The 24,694-nt window shown below is 47.6% G+C and overlaps 1 pseudogene; it reads right to left on the bottom strand.

Annotated features, from left to right (window-relative positions):
* Positions 1–12,385: 12,385 nt before the first annotated feature.
* The window catches only part of LOC116438294, a 13,243-nt pseudogene continuing 934 nt past the window's right edge, over positions 12,386–24,694 (bottom strand).

The raw sequence follows: 24,694 nt of genomic DNA, 5'->3' as shown, positions 1-24,694 counted from the left end.
GGGAAAGAGGATGGTGAAGGTGGCCCTCTGCTCCAAGGATACAACCACAGAGCAGCCCAGGGTGGGAGGGGCCTCAGAGGGTTCAACTTTTTGTGGGAAGGGGAGGGAGCGCCGGAGAGCTTGCCTGGAACCCTGTCCAGCTGCATCTTGGAAACCTCCAGCAAGGGGGACTCTGCCACACCCCTGGGAGGTTGTTCCAGCAAATGCTTGCTCCTACTGGTGCTTTCTCATGTTGACACAAAACCCCTCCCAGTGTTAGCTGTGCTGTTGCTCCTTGTCTTCCCCACGTGGCTCTTTGTGAGCAGAGATGCTCTGTCCCCTTTGTATCTCTGCTGAAAGTACTGGAAGAATGTGATGAACCTCGTGTTCTCCAGGGAGAACAGAGCCAGCTGCTCCAGTCTTCCCTCACGGCACAGGTTCTCCAGCCCTTTGATCACCTCTGTCCCTCCTTTGGACCCTCTCCAGTCTGTAAGAACAGCAGGGGGAGAACAGAGCCCTGCAAGGAGAACCATTGTCCAGTTTCAGTGGAAGCACAAACTTACCCTCAGTCAATGTGACCTTGGCTGTTGCTGGAACAGTTCAGGAGATGTTTGGAGGGAGCAGGAATGGAAAAGGAATAATAAAAGTAAAAACAAAAATATCAAAAGGAAACGGAAATGGAAATTATCCCTAGTGATACTTTTCTACCGAGAATTTCTGGCAGTGGAGCACTGTTCCAGCAGGCACCAGAGAAACAGGAGCAATTATTTCTGCAATGAGAACTTTGCCTATTGTGCTAACTCTGTCCTCCACTGCTCAGGCTCCATTCAGGCTCAATGGCTCGTTTGTAAATCATCCAGTGTTCCTTCTTTCCGGAAGGGACTGATGACACAGTGTGTGGTTAGCAGTTTCCCTTGGACAAAGCAGGATATGCTTCTTCCTGACTGACCTGAGTGGGAAGGGACCTGCTCTAGAAATGCTTAATGCCAAAGGACCTCCAGCACTCTGCGTAGCTGCAAAGTTTGGACAATTGCTTACAAACTAATGACCTCTCTTCATCAGTGCTTCAACCTGAACATAATTTATGTTAGTTTTATAGGAACAATTTAAAGAGAAGAGCAGTTCTGTACTCTCAGCTTAATTGTTTTCTTACCAGAATGTCAGTGTCTTTGCCCACTTTTTAAAATAAAACACAGAAAGAAAGGGTTGTCTGTCCTCTCTACACACCGAATGTAGGTATTTCCCCTACCTGAGAAGTAAAAAATATTTACTTCTCTCTTCATAGATTTTGAGAAGTAAAATTGAAGTATTCATATGTCATAATTTGAGGGATCAACCTTGTTGGGATAAGAAAAGGATCCATGTTTGCCTGAAGGAAGAGAGCATGACCTAAATCTTTCACACATTTGCATGTCCTCAGCCATTTCACCTTTCACTGTGTTGGTCACAAGACCCCATGTCACTGTTTTGGAATGGATATTCTTGTTCAGAGCAGGGAGATAAGGCTGAATTATTGAAAAGTAATCATAAACCCAGCAATTAAAATGTACCTTCTACAAAACAATATATCCTTTCAAAAACTTTTTATTGTTATCTGAGCTAAACAGAAACAGTGCAATGAAAAGGGAAAAAAAACCCCAACTCTAGAGTTTGCACACAATCCAGTAATTCTGTTGTGTAGTCGTTAGTAAGTTGATTACAGGAAGACCATAATTTTCACTGGCACCATTGAAATGGCACAGCACAAATTCTGTGAGACGCTTCAGAATCAGGTCATGGATGCCCTCCAGCAAGCACTGAGCTGGGTTTTGAATTCAATGATGCTGTAGATCTGATTTGTACCAGCTGAGCTTCCAGCTCATTGACTTTTGTAATCTAGTTGTGTCTGCAATTTCCGTTTTAAATAATTCTGTCTTAGAGTCTCCTCAGTATGTCTTTGTGAAAAATTCAGCTGCTAATCAGCTTTAATGCAAAGTTATCACTCTCACCACTGGCTTTCTGGGAATCTCGTGTAGTACTAATGTTTAAATATTCTAATGTTTAAAAGCCTGATGTTCTAATGTTTGAATATTCACTCCAGACCTTTCAAGAACCTGCTTCCTTTAAAGGAAGATCCAAGAACACTGAACAAGTACTAGTAACTGTTTTGTAAAATCTGTTAATGAGCACAGATATGCTCTGTGTGGGTTTGATGATGACCCTTACCCCATCTTTTGTGAGACAGAGTAACTCAAATTCTTTGCCAATTTCTTGCATATTTTCTTGCTTGCTACCAGGCATACAGCATGAAATAGCAGGCTGAAGTGGTGTGAAACCTCCTCTGGTTTTTGTTGTGTTTGATTCTATTTTCTGCAATATGGCCAAAATTGTGCCTCAACAGTCACAGAATCACAGGATCATTAAGGTTGGGAAAGACCTCCAAGACCATCGAGTCCAGCTTTCCAGGCCTACCATCAGTTAGAGCAGTTGACACTAACATGACATGGATCCGCCCTCTGCCCACCTTTTCCAGGTGTGTTCCTTGCACATGGACACATGTCCATTGAGGTGAGGTGAGCACAGAGTTCTTGATCAGCACTGACACGTGAGGCTGTGTAAACACAACCCCTGAGATCCCATGGCATTGGTGCGGCGCCGTTTCACATGCTTTGGGTCAGCCCTCCAGCCAACAAGTTCATAACACAGCGCGAGAGAAGCTGATCTTGGCTTTTGCTGGAGAATCCCCATGGAGGGGGAGTTGGGGTAAATGCCCCAGTTCAGGACATTGGTGACAGATGTGGTTTGAGGTGCAGCCACCAGTTCCTGGGCTTGCATTTCTCTGGAGGGCAGAACAAAGGGTCAGCCCTCATCCCATTTCAGTTTCAGGACACTGGGTGAGTTGCCTTCCCAGCATCGTGTCTGATGAAAACCCAACGGTCACGTGGCATCCTTGGATCTGCTCCATGGAAGCAGCACATGGCAGAAGGCTGAGGCTCTTTCAGAGAACATTCCCAGTGCTGCTCTCAGCTCTTCCCAGAAAACGCCAGGAGTAACAAGTGCTGCTTGCAAGGTCAACAATAGCCAAGCTGTCCCCCAAACCCAGCCAGAGCCAGCTTCCTGGAGGTGAAGAGCTCCAAGTCCATGGCTATGTGCTGGCAGACAGATGAGAGAGAAACAAGCCCGGCCACTGACGGGGGAGAGAAAATGCCTGGCTTCTTACAAAAGGGCAGTGATACTGAAATGCAAGAGATAAAGGGAAATCTGGCCAATTTGTTCTTCAGATTCATGAACCATTCAGACATTCCCTTGACAGAGTCATGTTCTTTCACAGTATGAAAGGGCTGCACACTCAGCTGTGCTGTAAATAGGAGCAAAGTGCTTCTTGTCCGTAAATTTGAGGTAACATAGAAATACATAAGACGGAAACCAGCACTTTTTGCGTATTTCTAGTGCCTCTGCCATCTGAACATCCAGTGTTCCCCATAGCACAGCCTACACATTTCCAGTTCCTGTAGGACATGATTTTCTGTTCATAATCACCAGAACAATGATGAGGGTGCCTATTTGTTAATTACACATTTTATGTTGGTTTAAACAATTTCTGGATTCATGGGAGCTGAATTTATGTCGCTGCTCAACTGTTGGGACAAGGAAACATTAAGCTTGAGTTTGAGGTTGCCATGAACAGTTGGCACTGATGTGTGTACATGTGTTGCACTCCCCGCACCAGTCTGCAACTCCACAAACCATCCAGAATGGTGCACTAAATGATGTTTGCATGATGCCTTTGAATAGGGCAGGGTGCAGTCAGAAAGAGAGAAGTGAAGCTCAGACATGTTTTACTTGGAATTTAGATGTGATGTGATCTAAAATGCAGAAAATTAAATGTTTTTTTTTGTTCAGAAGGCTTATATATATTTTGGTCTCAAAGAGCAGATTAGGTTAAAATGAAAAGATTGGTAAACATTGTTAATAAATGTTAAGAAGGTTTGGAAAATATCTCCTATTTTGCAATAAATGGAGTGCAAGTCACATTTCAGCTCAAACAATGGGAGTAGAAAATAATAGATATTCATTGACTTCATTTGGGAACGCATTCTATAATTATGGCATTGATTCAAAATTTAGTGCCAACCTCTTACTTCAGTATGCTCGTTACAAAATGTCTAAATCAAATAAATCACCATTAAACCCTTTAAATTCCTTACTATCAAAAAGAAAAAGGAACTGCCTGGTAAAAATGCCATGCATTTGGCTTATGAGTGTGTGCAGGAGCTGTAATAACACACAGCGATGGTGTCACCCCTGGAGCACTTGTGCCGGTCACACAGCCCTGGGGTGAACTGGTGCTGAAGAGCCCTGGTAGAGCAGTGAGAACTGAGCACAGAAACACCCTCAGCACCTCCCTGTGCTGTGCTGGCCCTTCAAACGCTTTCCCAGGTCCCACAGCTCGCAGCCACAGCCTTGGGGCTCCCAGGGAGCCATCAGTGTCCTGGCTCTCTTGCTGGGAGGTTTGTGATGGTATTGGTGGGGGTTTCCTCCTCTGCCTCGGGAAGGGGTACACACTGATGGTGGTAACCCCTTCCTAGCTGGCCTTGGGTCCACCTGAGTTTGTTTTTGCAGGTTTTCTCCTCAAAGTCTGCCCACAGGCTCCTTTTTGTCCTCTTGCTTCCCAGTTCTGCAGTTTTTCTGGGGATTTTGTTGTCTCCAGAACTGTCTGTACCCGATGAAGCTGAGGGACCCTGCGGTGACCTGTGCCCCGGCTGGCCTCTGTCCCTGTGCTGTCCCTGCGCTCTGCCCCAGCAGCGGTGCAGCCAGGGGGCTTCACCTCCCCCAAAAATAACTCCTGGCACTGTGAGCTGAAGAGAAGCTGCACCAAAGCAGGACGTGCTCTCCTGCTTGTGAGACAGCTGCCCCAGGGCTGCAGTGGCCTGGGCTGGACAGAGCCCAGGGGAGCCTGGAGACACTGCAGTGTCTGGCCAAAGCAGAGATCATGTCCCTGGTAGCACCAGTGTCACATTTCCTGGCTCAGAACACAGAAGGTACAGCACAGTGACAGCACAGCACGAGGCTGAGGGGATGTGAGAGTCACCAGCCTGCTGCTGTGGGAGAACCTGCTTTTCCTGTGCAGTCGGAAGAGGTGTGGAGGATCCCGCAAGCCATCCTCAGAATGGGCTTTGCTGTGGCTTTTGCTTGTGCTGCTGCAGATTTTGGAGACAACTGCACATAAAAACATGCCAGAGAACCAGATTTGGGGCTGACGTGCTCTGCATTTCCAGCATGGCTCATTGGCAGGGTAAGGCGGTGTCAGTTGCCTCTGCATCAAGCTGTGATTCTATGACTACTTCAGAAAGAGAGGATTTTTTTTCAGGATGATTACACCTTCGTTCTTACTATGCTTTTTGTGACATTTACATCTCTATTTTGTAAAACTTCAGAAATCTTAATCAGCTTTGGCCCTTTGAAAAGTTACTAATATCAGCAAAAGTCATCATATTTTGCATGCAAAAATACATGATTTTTGGCATTTGGGAACTGGAAGAAACTCTTTTGTGGAAGACACACAAAGAGGGCAGGTTGGTGCCCTGGAGCCTATGTGTGCTACTGTTGACTGAAAAATAGCTTTTGAAGTAGCACCCTATGGCCCTGGATGGCCAAACTGGAGGTCCAGGAGGCTAGACAGGTGTTTACTACAGAATCTTTGACCTTTTGTGCCAAATAAAATTTACAAATTCTTAAAACTGTGTATTTATAAAAGAAAAGTATAAAGGAGAGGTGTTGTACTCTGTGTGTGTGTATGTGTGTGTCATACCTGGAACATATCACATTACAAGAACACACCCTCTGAACATCCATTCTTTTTTATGATCATTACCCATGAGGAAATGCCATGTAAAACTTAATTCTTTGTTCATAAGTACCTCACCTACTGACAACAATTAGAATTGCTTACAGGGCCTCAGTTGCAAATGCAAAACATTCAAAACTCGAACTAATTGGTTATATTAGAAAACACACTTTGCTTTTTTCAAGAGGCTGATTGTGAGCCATTTTATGAGCTATTCATGAAAATATCCTGGGCTGTTTGCAGCAAGCACTGGGATTTTGTTAGAAGGGGGAGAGTGCACCATGAGTGGGGAAGTAATTCCCTTGCAAAGTATGTGCTTGGAGGCTACTTAGGTCAAAAGAATTTATTTGTTATTCCATGGGCTGAAGAACTGCCCATCATCTGCTTTATCAGGAAAAGAGCGTTGAGTCTTTGGCCCCCCTCAGAGTCGTAAGTGACGGAAGCGGAAGGGATTTCCCCAGAAAAGAAAGGAGTGTTTTGAGGAGCATGGCAATACCTCTCTGCAGAACTGACCGTTGGCCAAGAGAGGGTCCTGCTGTCCAGTGCCACAGCCCAAGGTGTCCCTGAGGATTTGCCACATGCTCTGTCTTCTCTGGTAGTGCTGCCACAGACCCTGAGCACAGCAGAAGGGATTCCAGGGATTTGTCAGCACGAGGAGGCAGAGCATGGGCTCCTACTGATATTTCCACTCCAGGGGTAGCAATGACAAATTCTGCCACTCTGGCTTCACAGCTGTTGTTGGTAGTGCTGTGAGAGCCTCTCAGCGAATGCAGAGAACACCTTCAAACAGCATCTGGCAGAGTTAATGAAGGGGTGGTAAATTACTTGGAAGGGGACAGATGATAAAAGCCTCTGTGTGTGAAAAGAAGAGACAATAGGAGTGAAGGGGGAAGGGGGAAGGGGAAACAGGAAAGGGGAAAGGAAAAAGGAAAAGAAAGAGGAAAGAGAAAGGAAAGGGAAAGGGAAAGGGAAAGGGAAAGGGAGAGAGGGAGAGAGGGAGAGAGGGAGAGAGGGAGTGGATAGAGTTCTGAAATTCTGATTTTATCTAAAGGACATTTTCTGACAACAGATATGTTTGCTACAATAAGTAGCCCTTTCCCACATGCTTTTGCTTTCTAGCTCTTGCTATTAACTAAACACTGTGAATTTTAAAAGAGATAGGAAAAAAATTAGTAAAAGTTTTCCTTCAAGACCAAATATCTGCCAAACACTGAGTGCTATGGTTAATGGCTTTTGAACATTCACAGGAACAATCAGAGCATTAAAGGAATTAAACAGAGCTCTTAGAATCCAGCATAAGTTGCACTGTTAAAGACATTAACTAGAGATTCACATTGTACTGTGTGTTTTTATAGTCTTGAAAACAGAGGCTTAATACCACTATTTCATGCACACATAATAAGAGAAAATGACAGCCCATGCCTTTTTGTCCTGATAAGTATTTGCTGGCACCTTTCTTGTCAGTAAAGATGTGTTCAAAGGCCTTTTTCTCCCCTTTTCTGCTGAAAACTGTTTCATATCAGAAAAAGGATTAGTCCCATATGTAGCCTTTTTCTTCTTGTCAAGGAATGAGCTCAAATCTCCAGGTAAATATAAAAGGATACAAGCTTTTAAGAAGTCTGTAAGTTACAGTGTTTATGAAGCTGACTTGAATTCAGTTTTGATTTCTGAAGAATTTAAAATTTAGCTGAGAGTAACACAGCCTCACCTTTCCTTAGTGATATGTGGAAGGCCAGAACAAGAAAAGAGACTGACTTACTCTGACTTACTCTGCTGGTGCTTGATGAAATCAACACGGACTGGGAAATTATTGTTATTCGGGAAAGAACAGTTTAAATGACATGGGGCTCTCTTGCCTTGGTGAACTCTTAGCCCTCTGTGACACACTTCACCTTTAGACTTCAGGCAGTTTGTTGTTTTCTTTTGCTCTGTCCAAAACACAGAGAGACCAATATTCTTGGTAAAAACAGGACTTCTACTTTCAATCAAAGCCAAAGGGAAGCTCTGCAGGCCTTCTTCCTAGATACAGATAAAATACTCTGGTGATCTCATCACACCCTATTCTCAAACTTCTGGCACCAGATTCTACTCAGGAACACCAAGACTTCTTTGTAGTCTGAAAGAGGAAACAAATCAAACCTCAAGAGCTGGTCCTACATTTAAAACCTGTGCTCCTCCCACCAGGAACCTCTTTTCCTGTGATCTGCAATCCTCACTGTTTATTACAAGAAAATACTTCTTTTTGATTAGCTTTACATCAGTTCTATACGCTTTATGAGCTTTTATGCCTTTTTATCAAAATATGTTTAATACCACTGTGTGCTTATGACACCATTCCAGGAATCCCTTTTGACTCTTCTCTCCAGATTCCTGAAGAAGGTCACGTCACTCTGGGTTTTTTAAAAATTTAAAAATCCCAGTTGTTCAGATCCTAGGCATGATGGGCAAGCACAACTTCCCTGCTGACGCAGAGATTGAAGACAAACCCCTCTATTGTCACTGGAAAACAAAAGAAAGGAGAAAGTCTGTACCCATTGGAAATCTCTGTTTACCTGGAAGGACTCTGCCTCTCCCTTTCTCAGCAGCAGCTCGGCGGCCGGAGGCCAAGAAGGACAAGAGAGGGAGGGCTGGCTGATTTGTCTGACAATTTAACACCACTTGTAAACAAGAGCTGAGTCTGCTAATAACATCTCTGCAATGGCAAGTCCGTGCTGAGGATGAAGAGCTGGGCCACTTGGGCTTAGTTTGCATCAAATTAATGGCACGGTGGGTTTTCATCCTGCAGATGTGACCTCTGTGGCAACAGTCTCTTCATCCTTCAGGGAGGTTCATACCCACAGGGACAGTGTTGCTCTTGCCAGCAGACCCCAGGTTGTCCTCATGTCAAAAAATCCAGGCAAAAATTACTTCTTAGATGAACATTTTCCTTTTGCTCTCGAACCAAAGATTTAGATGTAATGGTATGCTGAAAACAAATTTGCGTCCCTGTTGTCTGTCAGGACAGGTGTAAAATCCTACCACATCCAGAGAGCGAGGCACTGATTCCACTTCCACTGTGGCGATGACTTGCAGGAGCAAGTAAAGGAAAGGAAATTCCGTGCTGGAAGAGTGAAGTTCTGTCACTCTAAATCAGTGTGATGCCTGGAGGGTTTTATACCAGGTTTGCACCTAAGCTGATGCTAAAGAAGTACATAAGGCCCAACACAAACCTAAGGTTTGCACAGCCGAGTTTAGGCTGACAGCTAAGGGAGCATAAATTAAATGGTCTTTCCAAGCCAAAAGGCTAATGAGAAATGTTGGTATTTCCGCTCTCCTTCATTGTTTAAAGTATAGAAACATATTTTCTGAGATTTTGGAATTGCAGCTAAAAATCATGGCCAGGTTAAATTATGTAAGTGGTTGTTGTGCATTTATAATTGTGCAGGTCAATATCAGTGTAGCTGCTTCTGGTAATACAAAAAGCTCTTTCAAGATACGTCTTAAGAAAGAGACACGGGTTTTTCCTTTTCATTCTTAACTGCAAAGCCTTCTCCAGGACGTACAGCAAACAGGTTATCTAGATTGTCTTTTCACAGCAACAGAACACTCCCCCTTTAATCTGCCTGGATTGCACAATTCTCATCTGTATTAAGGAATTTCATTTAGTCTCTGCTGTAAGTAAGTGATTTCTGTGCAAGAGGGTTGATAAAGGATAAACCCAAATTAACAAGAGTGGTATTTCTTAGGGCTACCATTACTCGTCACACACTTTGAACAAGCCATAGCATCAAGCCCAAAGCTAATATGGCTCCTTGTTAAATATTTCTGATGGATTGCACGTCCTTGGGTGAAGAGGGAATTCGGACTTAAAGCCAGTATTTATGCATACATGAGCATTGTGCATGAACATTGCACGTTCAGAATGAAAACCAACTATCACCTGTACAGGGTAAACACTGCAATAACACCAACACACTTCTCCCATCAGGTTCACAGGCAGCTTAACCAATTCTGTGCTTGCAAATAGCCTGTTCTGGCATCTGTTGTCGCTCGGAACCGGGGAAAGTCACACCTAGATACTGCAGGACCATGAAAATCTCTCCAAATACAAACCAGTCTCCAGGTGACACAAGTGACTACAGCAAGCTCCAATAACGTAGCAGGGAACGCAGATTTGTTGTGTTCTCTTTGTCGTGATGGGTTTATAATTCACAGACTCAGAGAAGGGCTTCAGTTGGAAGGGACCTTAAAGACACTCTAGATCCAGCCCCTGTGCCATGGGCAGGGACACATTCCACTAGCCCAGGTGGCTCAGACCACATCCAAGCTTGGGCAAATACCCAAGGACACCTTCTCTGTTTTACAAGGTCAGATTTCCATGCTCCTATTCACAGATGGCTCCAGTCGCATGCAGAGGATTGCTGGCTTGGTCACTCTCATCTCCACAACCCAGCAATGGTCCTAGTTTGGATGGCTCTCACTGCTCCCAAGACGCCAGGGAGCAGCTACTGCCTTTGCTCCTTCCGCTTTCCTTTCCAGGATCAGTGATTTACCGCTGCTTCCTCCACGTCTGAGACAACTGGAAGAGATAAGGGACTGCGGATGCAGCTTCTGACAGAGAGCTGATAACAGTCAGCTGAGTATTTTCTTCTGCCACTACGCTGTCAGGCTGCCTACACAAAGTTCCTCCTGCTTGGAAAGGGGCTGGTGTGAGCAGCAGGAATTGATGCTGGCTGGAACATTTCCAAGAACTGGACAAAAGCAGCGTTCTGTGGAAGGCCACCAGCTGCCCTTTGCCAGCAGCACAAGGTGTGAAGGCCCCTTTGAAGGCCATCCCTGCACAAGGACAGCCTGGCCTTCCAGTACCTCTGCCAGTACCCAGAACACCTTTCAGCCTTTGGGGCTGGCCCTGTCCCTCGCTCTGGAGAAGCAGCTTGCTGTTAGAGCTCCCATATCCACAGTTGCTGGCTGGAGTACCATGTTTTGCCACAGACAGCCCTTCAGACAACAGTACACAGAGGCTCAATCTGCAATAAAAGGGGATTTTTTTCCAACTTTTCCCTTGGACCAGTGTGCAGCAAGCACACCTGAGCCTCATTCAAGTCTCTGTGGGGGCCAGTAGTCAGCTTCTGTTGGGAATTTAAAGCTTTTACTCTACTTTCCACAGCAAATCGTGAAGCAAACTCAGCTGCACCAAACCCCAAATTTCACTTTAAAAATTACAATTTTCATTTTCCCTACTCAAGCCATGAAGAAAACAAACTTTACTTGAGTGAGCTGGAGGCACAGCGTCCTCCCAGATCCTTCATGAGCAGAAAAATACTCCAGGGGAAAAAGCCAGAGTTTCCTGATACTTCGGAAGCTTTGCAAAACCTTCCCACCTGTGGTGGTACTGCACCCTCCCGAATTCCTGGAGCTCTCACTCACCTCAGGTACAGTTTGGACAGGAAGGGGCAGGAGGAGGGAAGACTTTGCAAACACTGTCACAAGGCCAGGGCTGTTTTCATTTATGGTGACAGGTTGTAGGACGTAATCTTTTAATTAATGTGAGTGAGGGAGGTGCTGAAGGGCAAAAATTCTCAGTAACGAGGACATCTTCCACTTCCACAGCAAGGTAAATGAAGGGGAAAGTGCAATCCTCTCTTTCATGGAAGGAATTTGATACACATTCTTGTTGCTGAATACATGCCTAGACAGCGGTGATTTAGGACATCTAATCAGGCTCCCACAGTATCATCCCATCTGTTTGGCCACATTTTCTTTCCTGTGCTCATTGTGCACGATTTCTCCTCGCCGGGTGGCTCCTGGCTGCAGTTCTACGCTCAGGGGAGTCCCGTTTTCTCAGCAGGCCTCTGCAGCGAGTCTGGAGCCAACATGTGGCTCTGCTGCCATGCCAAAGGTGCCGTTCCCTTGCCCAGCCTGGCTGCAGCCGGGGGATCTGCTGGGCACGGCTGGGGATTTTCACTGGCCAAAAGCCTCCAGCGTCCTCACGTCGACATCTGCTCATTGCTTTGGAGAGCACAAATCACAGAACACTCATCTCAGTTGACAAATGTCATTTATTGCAGATTGCTACACCCGCGCTGACAATATAGAACTCTACAGATCTAACTTTAAGTTAAAAAGAGTTCTTTATTAGATTTCTACAACAATGCAAGGTAAAAATATACAAATACCAACTTCCGTTAACAAGAATTAATTTATTGCCAACCTCTACAACAACTCACTATACACAAAGATCAACTGAAGGTTAACAACTGAATTTATTGCATACTACTACAAGCGTACAGCCCATATATCAGTAGAAAAATATCAATATCCCTCTCTAATTAGCCCTATGCCAATAACTCAATAAACAGCATATTTAATAATTCAATAAACACATATTTAAATAGAAAATTCAATATTTAATAATTCAATAAACACATATTTAAATAGAAAAAAGACATTTATAACCACCACAATATACAAATATAGATTAAATATTAGATATTACATAGTATATCTATAAATAGATACATACAACAAACCTATCTATAGGCAACCATACATCTCAACCCATATGTAAATATAGTTACACACCTAGAAATAGATCAATATACATAGAAAAATATAAAAATAGACATATATACCTAACCAAATACTACTATACCTATTTAAGTAGCCATATACCTATAACTACATCAATAGAAACAGATACCTAGAAAACAGTATACATAGGAAACAGAACTTAACACAGATATAACAACATACATATATTCTTAGATAGATATAGACACATATATATAATTACAAACATATATGTATATATATACATAGCATACATCCATAAATATAACAACATACATATACAAATATACCTATACAAATAGCAACCTACATATAAATATCCATGTAATGGTCACTATCTCATGAGCAAGTCCATACATCTTTAAACAGAGATACAAGAAGAGGGATTCCAGCCGCCCCATCATCAAAGCCTCTCCCTCGGTCTCTTCCTCCCGTGCAGAGCAGCTCTCCTGGACGGGGACAGCAGATGGGACACCTGGCAAGCAAAGGGAACACCGAGTCAGGATCGGGACGTTTCCCTTGGCAGCAGCTGCACTTCCATCGGGGAAGAGGAAATCTCAGAGCCTCCCCAGGAGGGTTAGAAAGGAAAAGCAGGCCCAGCGGGCCAGGCTGTGGCGAGCGCAGCCCCGGCGGGACCGTCCCGCAGCCCCCGGCAGCGCGGCACAGCCGGCACCGCTGCCGGGCCCTGCCGGCACAGCTGCCTTGCCCAAGGACAGCCCCTGTGCCGCCCGGGGCAGCCGCGCTGAGCGGCCCCAGCACGGGCAGGGCCCGCTCCTGCCCAGCCGGCCAGTGCCCGCGGCCAAAGCCCACGCCACCCTCACGCCCACCCTGCCTCAGCAGCCCTGGGGCCTCACCCAGGGTCTCGGGCGGCAGCAGCAGGTCCCCGTTCGCTGCTCTTGCTGGCGGCCTTCCGCTTCTCCCTGCTGGTTCTCGTCACTCTCCGGCTCTTCTCAAGGTCTTCAAGGCAGCTGTGGCAAAAGTGGAGGCTCTGGAATTGGTTCCAAGGCCTGGCAGAGCTGCAGTCCCGGACCTCTCCGTGCTCCCTGCTGGCCCCCTCCATCCCCTCAGCCCTGCCATGCCCTTGGCAAACGCACAGCCGCCTTCCGTTTCTTCAGACCCCCACAGTCCTCTCATGCCCCTCAGTCCTCTCAGATCCATCCTGTCCCCCTTAGACCTGCCAACCCCCTCAGCCTGTGCCACTTCCCTGTTACCTCCGTGCCACTTCGCCCTCTGCTCCCCCAAACCCCCCAGTCCCACCAGCACCTCAAGGTCACCGTCCTTTCAGTGTCACTGCCTCCTCAGCGCCCTCAGCCCCCTCTGTCTCACCGTCCTCCAGCAGCTCCTCAGGGCACAGGGCCTGCGGCCACCGGCAGCTCCCACCGCTCCAGGGACACCGGGGCTGCAGCTGCTGCTCCGCCCGGCCCGGCCGCCAGCTCGGAGCCAGCACAGGAAGAGGGGACAGAGGGGGCACAGGGGGAAAAACAAGAGATTAAAAAGGTGGCTGAGGGCAGAAGGAGCTTAGAATGCAGCCTAGGCCTATATAAACATCAACCTATGTATCTAAACACCCAAATATCTCTAACTATATAACTATGTACATTTATAAATACAACTTATATATATATAAATTTTTCTCTACACATATATAACTATAACTGCAAATCTATAACTGTAACTGCCTATGTATAAATATAATTATATCATATGTATAACTATATAAATTTACACAGATCTATAAATACATGCACCTATAAACACAACTGTATAAATCTATAAATACTATATGTAACTAATAAGTAGAGTATAAATACTATAAATAACTATATGGATATATAATTATAACTATAGACATCTATAAATCTAGCTACAAACAGAGGGATTCCACCTGCCCGATGGTCACAGGCTCTCCCTCGGTCCCTTCCTCCCACGCAAGGCAGCCCTCCTGGAGAGGTAGATCAGATGGATATCTGGGAAGCAAAAGGAACACTGAGTCAATATAGGCCTTCAGGCATCTCTCCTTTTGGAAGTAACTGCCTTTCTATCAAAGACTGTAAAAGGTGACCTGAAAGGCAGACTCTCACTTGGGAGTTTGAAGGCTGCTCTTTAGAGAACAGGGAGCATTCCAAGTTTGCAAAACCTCCAAAGGTTTGAAGTATCCCGACAGAGTCTCAGCACCCGCAGTGCAAATGGCACCAACGAGAGCCTGAAGCTCAGACAGTCCCAGCTCCCACACAGAAGCCCAGCCTTGTTCTTCCTCTGTGCTGACAGAGACACCTCAGTCCTCACTGAAACGGCTGAAGCTGAAGGGTGCTGTGAGCTGGGTTATGAACCAGCTCCATTACCTGGGACCTACAAACTGCCCTCTGCAGTGAGCAACAGCGGCTTCAACTCGACCATCAGCTCTGGCAGGAAGAGCTGGGAGGGAAAGAGCTCCCCATGAGGCCTGCAGGCTGCACCAGCCTTGCTCAAGAATGCAGATCCAAGGTGCTCTCTCTCTCCTGTTAGTTCTCGCTAATTTGGGGTAAGTTAAGTTTTTCCTTTCCAAATCATAAATCCCTGTGGTTTATGATTTGTTTGGCCTCTGAGCTTCTGCTGCTTGTATTTTTAACGTGGCTCACTAGGGCTACCAGCAGATTGGTCCTACATTGATTTAATGTGCTGACACAAAAGCTCAGACTTCTACATTGACTTTTTGCTGGGGTTTTGCTCTCTTGCTTCAAGAGTCACTCAGTGCTGCCTCCAGAGCACTGTCACCCTGCAGCAAACTCATCCACGGACTTCAGCTCAAAACTGGGACAGCCGGGTTGGTGACACAACTCCCACAGGGTCAGGGTTATTCACGGCTCTCTGGCCACAGCACAGCACTCGGTGTCAGTGCCTCTGGAAAAGCGTGGAGGGCAGGGCTCGGGGAGGCTGTGCCAGGGCAGGATTTGAACGAAAGGCACCAGGGAGCACCAACCCTGCAGACAGGAACTCAACTCTTCTCATCTCCCTTCCTGCCAGAGGCAGGCTCAGAGCAGCCGCCTCAGAGCTCTCTAAAGCAGTGTGGGCTCTCTCCTTACCAGGCTCCTCGGGCTCCAGGGAACTGTTCCCGCAGCTCATGGCGCCAGGCAAAGCTCCTTCTGCTGCAGCCCTGTTCCCAGCCTCCCCTCCTGAAGACTCAGGGGCAACACTAAGATTGACCTGAAAAGAAAACCAGAAAGAAAGAAACCCAAAGATCACTCACTGTTTTCTGCAGGGACACAGTAGATCAGAGCCTGCCACATTTTCTTCTCTTGAAGAAGAAAATGCTCTTGAAAACTGCTGTGTCTGAGTTTACAGAAGACAGAACTTCATCACACTTGGCAATGAGATATTGGGCATCCCAAAAAATCCCACACTCCACCTTGACTCTGTCCTTCCTGGCTAATATATCTGCAGCAGGCAGTGGGTCTGCATATTAAACAAAACAGAGAAATTCTTTGGCAAAGTTGTATAATAATATGCAAAAAGGCCAGTGCCACCACAGGAACTGAACACTCCAGGCAAGGCTGGGAAGAGGCAAGGGTTAAGAGGAAGGGGATTCCTAAGTCAAAGAGGGAATCCGGCAAACACAAGGACTCATGGTCCCTGACTGAACTGTTCTTCCACACAGAAGCAGCCCCTGGGCTTCAAGGAGTCCTTAACCCTTTCATGTCCAGCATCATCATTGTCCTGCTCACCAATCACACAAGTCATGGGGCCTCAAAACCAACACTTCTGCCCCCTAAAAGCTCCACTGCTCACACACTTTCATCCCTTGTTCCTAACAAAGTCTGCACCCCAAAGGCCTTCAACAGTGGAGAAGATTGACTTCTCAAACACAGTCCAAAAGCTGCCAAAGCTGACAAAGTTGACACTGAACACATGCAGTGGGCACTAAGGAAAGAGTCCTGCCAGCTCCTGGCACAGGGATGTGCCCCTCCCTCCACAGCCCTGAGCACAACAGCAGAACAGTCACATCCAGCTGCAGCTTTGCAGGGACTGCATGGGAGCACACATCTCTTCCCACAGAGATGCCCAAGAGGAAGGTGCCTGAGCTCTGGAACACGGAGAGCAAGACTGGCAAGTTTGCCCAGCTGAGGATTTGCCAGATAGAAACTGGAATGGAGGCACCAGGCTACTGAGAGGACAAGAAAGCTGCAGCTCCAGCCCATCCCCAAGCACGGCTCTGGCAGCGCCTGCACGCTCGGCTCGGCACAGCTCACACAGCAGCAGCAGCAGCAGCAGCTGCAGCCCAGCCCTTGCTTTGCCTTGGCCTTCCCACCCAAAACAGGTAGAGCCCACGTCTGCTGCTCTAACAGAGGCACCTCTCGCATGCCCCTCCCTGCAGGGGACACTTTGCCTTCAGTGGCAAATTCTCCCCACACTCTTCTCTTCTTTCCCATCACACAGAGCCTCTTAGAACCTACAGAGCATCACCACAAAGGCCCCTGCACCAGGGATTCTTCCCAGCAAAAGGAGCACCCAAACCGGGCCACCACAGGCTCACACCTCTCATCCTCACTAAGGGGGGAGACTTTCCATTCCCTCTTCTTTTGGAATCTTGCTTGACCAAGCAAATCCTTCCTTGTCCATTCAAAGCTTAATCCAAGAAGCCTTTGCTTCTCAGCCATGCAACAACATTCACAGCTCTCAGCCCAGCCCCGTTCATTCCCACCCAATGGAGTTACCTGAGCACAGGGACACCTTTCAGGCAGGGATGGTGACAGCATCTCCTCCAGTGTCTCAAGAACAAGGTCAAGATCCAAGGGGTGGCAATTCCTCCTGCCCAGGACTATTCCAAGCCCAGCTGGAGGCCGTCCATGCTGCCCAACCAGCACTGCCACGTGGAGCACTGGGGGCTGAACTGCCCGGTGTGGCTGCAGGAATCCAAACACATTGGTCAGGCTCCAGAATTGTGGCTTTGGGACACAGAGCTCTATTGCTGCCTTGCAGCAAACATCACAGGAAGCACACAGCAAACCCAATTCCAGAAATGTATTCCAACTTCCCAGGGGATTGGAAGACTGATTTCTTCCTCTCAAACAGTATTTCTTCTAATTGATGAGGTATGTATATTAAAGGATGGATTGTAAAACTGATCTACACACAAAGACTTTGTAATCTCAGCCTTTTCTATCTCCCCAGCAGCTTTTGGATGTGGCTGCTTCTGAGTTTCTCATCCCAACAGACCACAGAAAGTGGATGCACCCAGGAAGAGCCCAGATCTGCAGACACACATGCTAAAATTCAACTGTGATTGTATTGTAAAAAGCAACCTTGTGGGTGAGGCCGTATTCTGCAGCTGCAGCTGTTTCTGGGGACACACAGAGCTCCCTGAAATTTAATAGCCTTCTTTGCAGGAGAGACAATCTGCAACCTCTGCAATATCCTGTCAGCATCCTAGTTGGGCTTCATTCCAAGGAAGATGGGGGTGCACTTGACACTGACCGCTTGTGGACCAATGTTTTTTGCCTCTCCCTTTCATCCCTACAGAGAGGCTGCCTGGAAAACTGGCCAGAACACCCTCCAAATCTGGAGGAAGGACAGCAAAAGCAGACAGAGATTGGCTTTGTTTTCACGGTGCTGCTTCCCCGTACACTTGACACTTTCTACCTGATTCTCACTTGAGATCTACCCATGACAGAGCACTGTGCAAAAAGACTTCAAACGGTCACTTTCCAGGACCTGTTTGAAAAGCAAGGGTACAAACTCTCTCCCTACCTGATGGGCTGTAGGCTGGGGTGTGCTGCTCTGAAGATGTGCAGCTGCGCTTCTGTGGAAGGGCCACGGAAGTTCTCTGATGGTCTACAGGAACCAGGGGAACCATGAGCTCAGGGTGGCGTTAAGGTCCATGCGAACCAGTGGAATGATGAGCTCACGCTTGAGTGGAATTTCCATGTGCCTGGTTCCTCTGATGAGACCCCAGAAAGTCCAGAGGTGGCAAACATTCTCTTGGGAGGTGGTGGGGAAGCGTCAGACTCCTGAGCACCAGGACTTGCCTTGGGAGGTCTGGGAGGCAGCTCTAAACCCTCAGGTGAGACAGCACCGAGGTGCTGGTATGAGGGAGCTGTGTAGGAAGCAGGGAAGAGGAAAGGAGGCAAAGGGAAGACTAGGTCAGTATTGGTTCCCAGGTATGCTTCCCTCGGCAGCAACTGTACTTCTGTCAGGGAAAAGCTCCCATCCCCCCAAGCAGGATTACAAAGAAGAAAAAAAAAACCAACATGTTCCCGGGCTATTCAACAACCAATTCTTGTCTACTTAGCTCTCCCCTACTCGTTCAACCGTCTGGGAAAACCGTCCCACTGCAATTCCTTGGCAGGAGGCAACTGCCAGAAACCCAACTGCTGGGTCTTTCCCTCTGCTCCAAAGGGACAGGAGGCTCCCTGCAGCTGGGCGGGACCACAACCGAGCCCTCGGCTTCCACACCCCCACGGAGAGCTCCCCAAGCAACCCCAGGGCCGGGCAAGGAGCAGAGCCAGCCACAGCTCGGGGCTGGGCCAGCTGCAGGCCCAGCGGGCCAGGCTGTGGCGAGCGCAGCCCCGGCCGGACCGTCCCGCAGCCCCCGGCAGCGCGGCACAGCCGGCACCGCTGCCGGGCCCTGCCGGCACAGCTGCCTTGCCCAAGGACAGCCCCTGTGCCGCCCGGGGCAGCCGCGCTGAGCGGCCCCAGCACGGGCAGGGCCCGCGGCCAAAGCCCACGCCACGCCACCCCCGCGCCCGCAGCTCCCACCCCGTCTCACCGGCGCTGGGGGGGTGCCCGGCGAGGAAGTCCAGCAGCGGCCGCTCCGTGTTGAGCTGCTGGAAGCGGCTGCGCTGGCGGCTGCGCACCTCCAGCCCGGCTGCCAGCCGCTGCCTGTTGGCCCTGGTCAGGCGCTTGATGCGCAGGAGGAGGTCGGGGCGGTCGCGGCGGAAGTTGGGATTCTGGAAGTGCACGATGGGCCCAGCATCGCCCGGCACAGCCGCGCCAAAGCAACCCAGCACTTTCTGGAAGCCGTACAGATTGAGCTGCCGCACGACGCTGCCGAAGTGAGTGGCTTTGAAGGAGTCCGGGACCGCCGCCCCTCTCTCTCTGCCCGCCCCGTCGGCGCCGGGCGGGCCTGAGCAGCTCCTGCTCAAAGAGGGCGCGGTCGATGAGCAGCCCCCGGCCCTGGGTGTCCCAGCGCACGGAGCGGACGCGGGGGCTGTTCGCCAGGCGCCACAGCTTGGCGGGGAAGGTGCTGGCATCGAGCCGGCGGGCAGCGGCAGCTCGGCCATCGCGCCTGTCGCCCACTGGCGCCGCAACGGCCGCAGCGCAACGGCCGCAGCTGCAGCGGCGGCGCGCGGCCTGAGGGGGGCGCTGCGCTCGGCCCCGCGCGGGAACGAGCGGCACAAAGCCGGGGCTGCGGGCACAGCGCGGGCGGGGCGGCTCCCGGGGCGCTGCCCGGGCACGGCACGGACCGGCACGGGGCAAACCCTTGCTTTCTCTGCCTGGAATCGGCCTTCTGCCTTTGCTTCGCAGCACGACCCCAAACCACCAAGGCAAGCGCTAGCAAATTTCAGAAAGGGTCCGAACTGAGGAATCCCATGGGAAACTGTTCCTATGTGTCAAGTGACAGCCGCATCTCTCTGTGTTCCGCATGGCTGAAGGGAGGGAGGAAAAAGATCTTCGACTGAGTAGCTTCACTCTTTTGCTTGGGGTTGCTAACAGAGTTCCCTACTTCAAAGCAGACTGGTCCAACAAGACCAGGGGAAATGATGAAAAGGAGACACTTGAGGACTTGCTTTTTGCCTCTTTTCCAGCTAACTGGCTGGTTCTGTCTCACTGTCTCTGCCTGTCTTGGGCACCTTTGGCCCATTTCTCATTCTTTGGAGTCAGAAGCAGCAACAGGAAGGGGCAGCAATTTTGTCAGCGTTGCCATCAAAGCTTAAGTCCTGCACCGTGGATGGATGTTGCCGTCCCCAAGGGATTAATGACCTAGAGTTGTAGTGAACTCACGCTGGTGTCTCTGCGAGAGATTTTGCCTTTTTCTTTCCTCAGGAATCATTTCTTCTCTTCTTTTTTTTCCCCAGTCTGGGGAGAGTTCCAATGCAAAATCCCTCCTGCAGCCAAGTCTTTTCAATGGAGACTAAGCAAGGTGATCTTCCAATCCTCTGTGCTTAGTGTCACTTGTTATTTTAAATTCTCTCTGGAACTGGAAACATTTTTCTGTTCGTAGCAGGAAAAAATAGACCTAATTCTTCCATCTCTTTAATTCATGCCCTTTTTTTTTTTTTATGTCTCTACATCATTTTACCCTGCGGGCTCATGTTTGGTGCTGTGGCATAAGCTCATCCCACACACAGAGGGGATGTTCTCCTTACATCCAGCCTGTCTTGAGTTCCAGCTAACACTGCCTTCTCTTGCCCTCCTTCCAGGTCCCTTTGTGAGGAGCCCTGCCCTGTCACTTCAGTCCCTGGCCTATGGGTGACCCAAGGATTGTTGGTCTCACCACATTCTGGAATAGTCTTTTGCACGGAGTGGTTTAGAGATGCCCTGTCATCTCTTCCTCTGTGTGCTGGCTTTCTCAGAAAAATTGAAACCCACTACCTAGAAATCTCTTCCCAATTCATCTTCAACAGCTTAAAACAGTACCTGAATTACGAATGATCCACCTCGGTGGGATGGGGTTTGTCTTTCTTTAAGCGCAGTGTAACAACTCTTGTAAAACTTATCCCAGCGACCGAATTGCAACACCATTTCTAAGGAATAGGCAAAAAGGAGAAGACAGGAGTTCAGAAAAGAAGGGACATCTTTCCCCATGTTTCATTTGTCTGTGCACTGCTTCATGCAGAAAAGTCTCTTTTTGAAGAGCTCCTCTGTAATCTCTGTGAGTTCTGAGAAACACACGGACACTGGACCTGTGCCCTACTAGAGATGAGGAAGCAGGTGGCTGAAAAGCGGATTGTGCATTGAATGTTTAGTCACCCCTGTAGTATGGTTATGGTTGCGTTGACTTTTCCACAGTACTCTGTGGCTAAGAATGAGAAGTTACCCTTAGCTGTGTTTTAAGGATACTGAAACTTGAAAAGAAGTGGGCTTATCTTGTGTCTGGCAGCATGACTCATCCCAGTTTTCTACCCTAATTTAATTTATGTCAGTTACAAACACCACAAGGCAAATAATGGATATTCTATTTCAGTGTTTGGGCCAAAAATTGGTTTAATAATTAACAACAGAAAAGTTGTTAATTTTTAGGAAAGAAAAATCCTTAAAACTGTGGTATGTGGTTTTAGATTAAGATTTTTCTCTTAAATTAATCCTTTCCCTTTAGAAGTAATTGGTAGAGAACATCACTCAATGTACAGGCCTGATGACTTAAAGTATTATTGCTGTTGCATAATCTTTCCTTTTTCCCTACCTGGCACTGTAGCTTTTGAATCACAGTTTTTACCACTTTGAAAATGCAGTTTTAATGTTTTTCCTACTGGTGACTACTTACCAGTTCCAAGTAAAAGAGCAGTCAGTTCTGAAAGCGAAATATGCCTTACGTAAATCTGTTTTTTCACTAGTCTCCTGGTATTACGTGCAACAGGGGCAACGTTCAAACAGTCTAAACTGACTTATTTTTGAGAAGCTGCTAGAAATGATAATATTTTCAGTATATCTGCAATACATTAGTGTGTGTTTCAGGTGAAAACTGTCCTTTGTGCTCTTCTGCTAGCATGTAGGATCTCCTTGCAGCGTAGGAAGACACAATGTTCACTTCGGATTGGCACACAGCTGTGTCACTGCCTTCACCTTTCCCATCTCAGATGCTCAGACAGTTTTTTCCTCCAACACCTGCGACAGCAATGTCCCTTAAGGTGATGCAGACATGGTGGGCATGCAGCAGCCAAGCCATTGCTGATCTTCTGGGAACTAACTGCTGGTGCTGAACCCATCCTTTGCTGTTTGCTTCTATACTGTACCTTGTGGCAAAGGCTGTTCCTGCCAGTGTTGTAGGTTACTTGGTCTAACCACAGCACCATGAAGAGGTAGAAGCTGAAGAAATAAACGTACATTTTTCTGACCAATTTACCTGGAGTCTTGTATTTGGACTTACATTGCTGATAAAGTGAGAACTTCCTGGGAAACAAGTAATTAAGTCAGTGAATTTAGCATGTATTTCTTGGTTCCTTGGCTACAGAATGGGAAGAGAAATCTTCATGCCTTTCTTCCTCCTTACCAGATTTGGTTTTAACATAGTATACGTAGACACCCAAGTTTTACATAACTAACAATATTTGCATAGGAAGGTAGAATCCCATCAGGCAAAGTGAATCTTACTGCAACAAGCAGGTACAGAGCATCCACGCTTTTGAGTCCAGTGAATTCAAAACCCAGGTTTTGAAACCTGCCACCAACACTGAGGGGGCCACCTTAGTCCCTGGACTTTAGAGGGTAAGAAGAGAGAAGAACATAAAGTCTTTTATACAAAAAAACCAGAACCACAAAGCAAGAAGTCATGGTAACTGCCCTGAAACTGCACCTTAGTTTTGGGATGAACTTGGTCTGAAATGGTTCTTTGCTGAACTTCACAAGCAGCTTCTGCCTCTTTGTGTTTGCTCACTTGGGTTTGTTTGTCTGCAAACAGCATCTATCTCCGGTTGTTCTAGTGCTGCTCCCCCCCGACTAAAATCTCTCTGCACATTCTGCAGCCTCCACTGAATATCTGCATGAACTGTTTTGTGTGATGTGTGCACAAGTCTTGTCAAACCTGAAGCTGTGATGGCCTGGTTTGGGTAACCCTGTCTCCTGGACATGCTGCTCAGGTGTGCCAGGATGGTTATCCTCCCTCAAGTGAGCTGAGCTAGTGGAAGCGCTCCAGGGACGTTTAAGAGCGCAGGTACCTCAGGAGGAAGAAATTCTCATCGTCTGTGCCCATTCAGGCTGGCTGTGAGTGTGCCGAGGGGAAATGGCATTTGTTACCTGAGTAGCCTCCAGGAGGACTAAAGGTCATGCTGAAATACTCTGGGGAGGACTGTGGCAAAGGAACAAAACTGGGATTAAGGGGAGTTGTTCAGTAATAATTGCATCTCGTTCTGGCTGCTGTCACAGGTAGTTGAGTCACTGGCTAAGGTAGCTCAGAAGTGATTTTGGAATACTGCTGTTGGACTTTACATGGTATGGACTCTTCCTCATCCGATGTGCTGGCTGTGGAGCCTGTGTGTTTATCGGTGACACACAAGCTGAGAGAGGCAGACAAATTCTGCAGGGCTCTTGGGGTCAGGTGCCCTCCTGCATCCTTCTGCTTGCTGGAAAAGCTTCTGCCAAGCAATGGAAGAAATATCTCCCTCTTCTTGTCCAGGAGTATCATCTCAGCGACCTGCATCTTGCAGCTCATGTCAAGGGAAGTACTGGGGACCTGGACATCTCGTGGACTCAAAACTCACCTTCATATGTTTGCTGTGTCCTTCAGTAAAGGATGTTCTTCTTACCAGAAGAACTTGAAGACATTTGAGACCTAAGCCAAAGTAAAAGAAAAGAAAGAAATTAAAGCATCTGTTGTCAGCATTTAGGATCAAGAAAATGCAAATATTGCAAAAGGCTCAAGTGAAGAAATGAAGAGACAAAGTAGGGTTTGCTCTATTAAAGCTAGGGATATAAGTCTGCCTGCTTATGCACCCAACTGCTTTCCAGGTATGCACCTGCCAGGGATTTTACCTTTCTGTATGCTGTAGGTCTCAGGCTAAAAGCATCAACAGGCAAACCCCAACCAGACCAAAGTAACCAACCAACAAAAAAACTCCACAAAAATCCCCAACCCAAAGCTAAACTGAACTAAACTAAACTAACAACCCTCCCACCCCCCGCCCCAAACACCAATCCCCCACCTAAACCAAATAAAAAGTAGGTGGAGAAACTTGTTCCCATAATGTCACTCCTTTGACACAAGACAGTTTAGACCTACTCTTTTGGAATGTAAAAGAAAACCATACATTCTAGGTAGCAAGATTCAATTTTCACGGAATAAATAAGAAGGACATTTAGTGTTGGGAGAATTTGACCCTTACTCTTCAGCAAAAAAATGGGTACCTTACTTTCCTGGAAACATCACTTCTGTTTATGGACTACAGTCACTCCTGACTCGGTCAAATAACAGCTCCTTGTCTGCCGACGAATACAGCCACGATTTCTCAGGTATTTCGGTGTGTGGAGATAAGCAGAGCAGGTGAAAAGGAGCACAAGCCATCTCCTCTGAGCTCCTGCTGTTTATGGGAACAGATACGGGCCTCGGGGATGTTTGCTAAAACACTGCACTCCAGCAATCAAACGCCACACATTCAGAGTGCTGAGTGCTGAGGCACACTCAGCACTCCCTGGCACCAGCTGAGGACT

The sequence above is a fragment of the Corvus moneduloides genome, chromosome Z, assembly GCF_009650955.1.
Source record: "Corvus moneduloides isolate bCorMon1 chromosome Z, bCorMon1.pri, whole genome shotgun sequence".
Lineage (NCBI taxonomy): Eukaryota > Metazoa > Chordata > Aves > Passeriformes > Corvidae > Corvus > Corvus moneduloides.
Note: the sequence above shows the minus strand (reverse complement) of the source record. Positions and strands in the feature narration are given on the sequence as shown.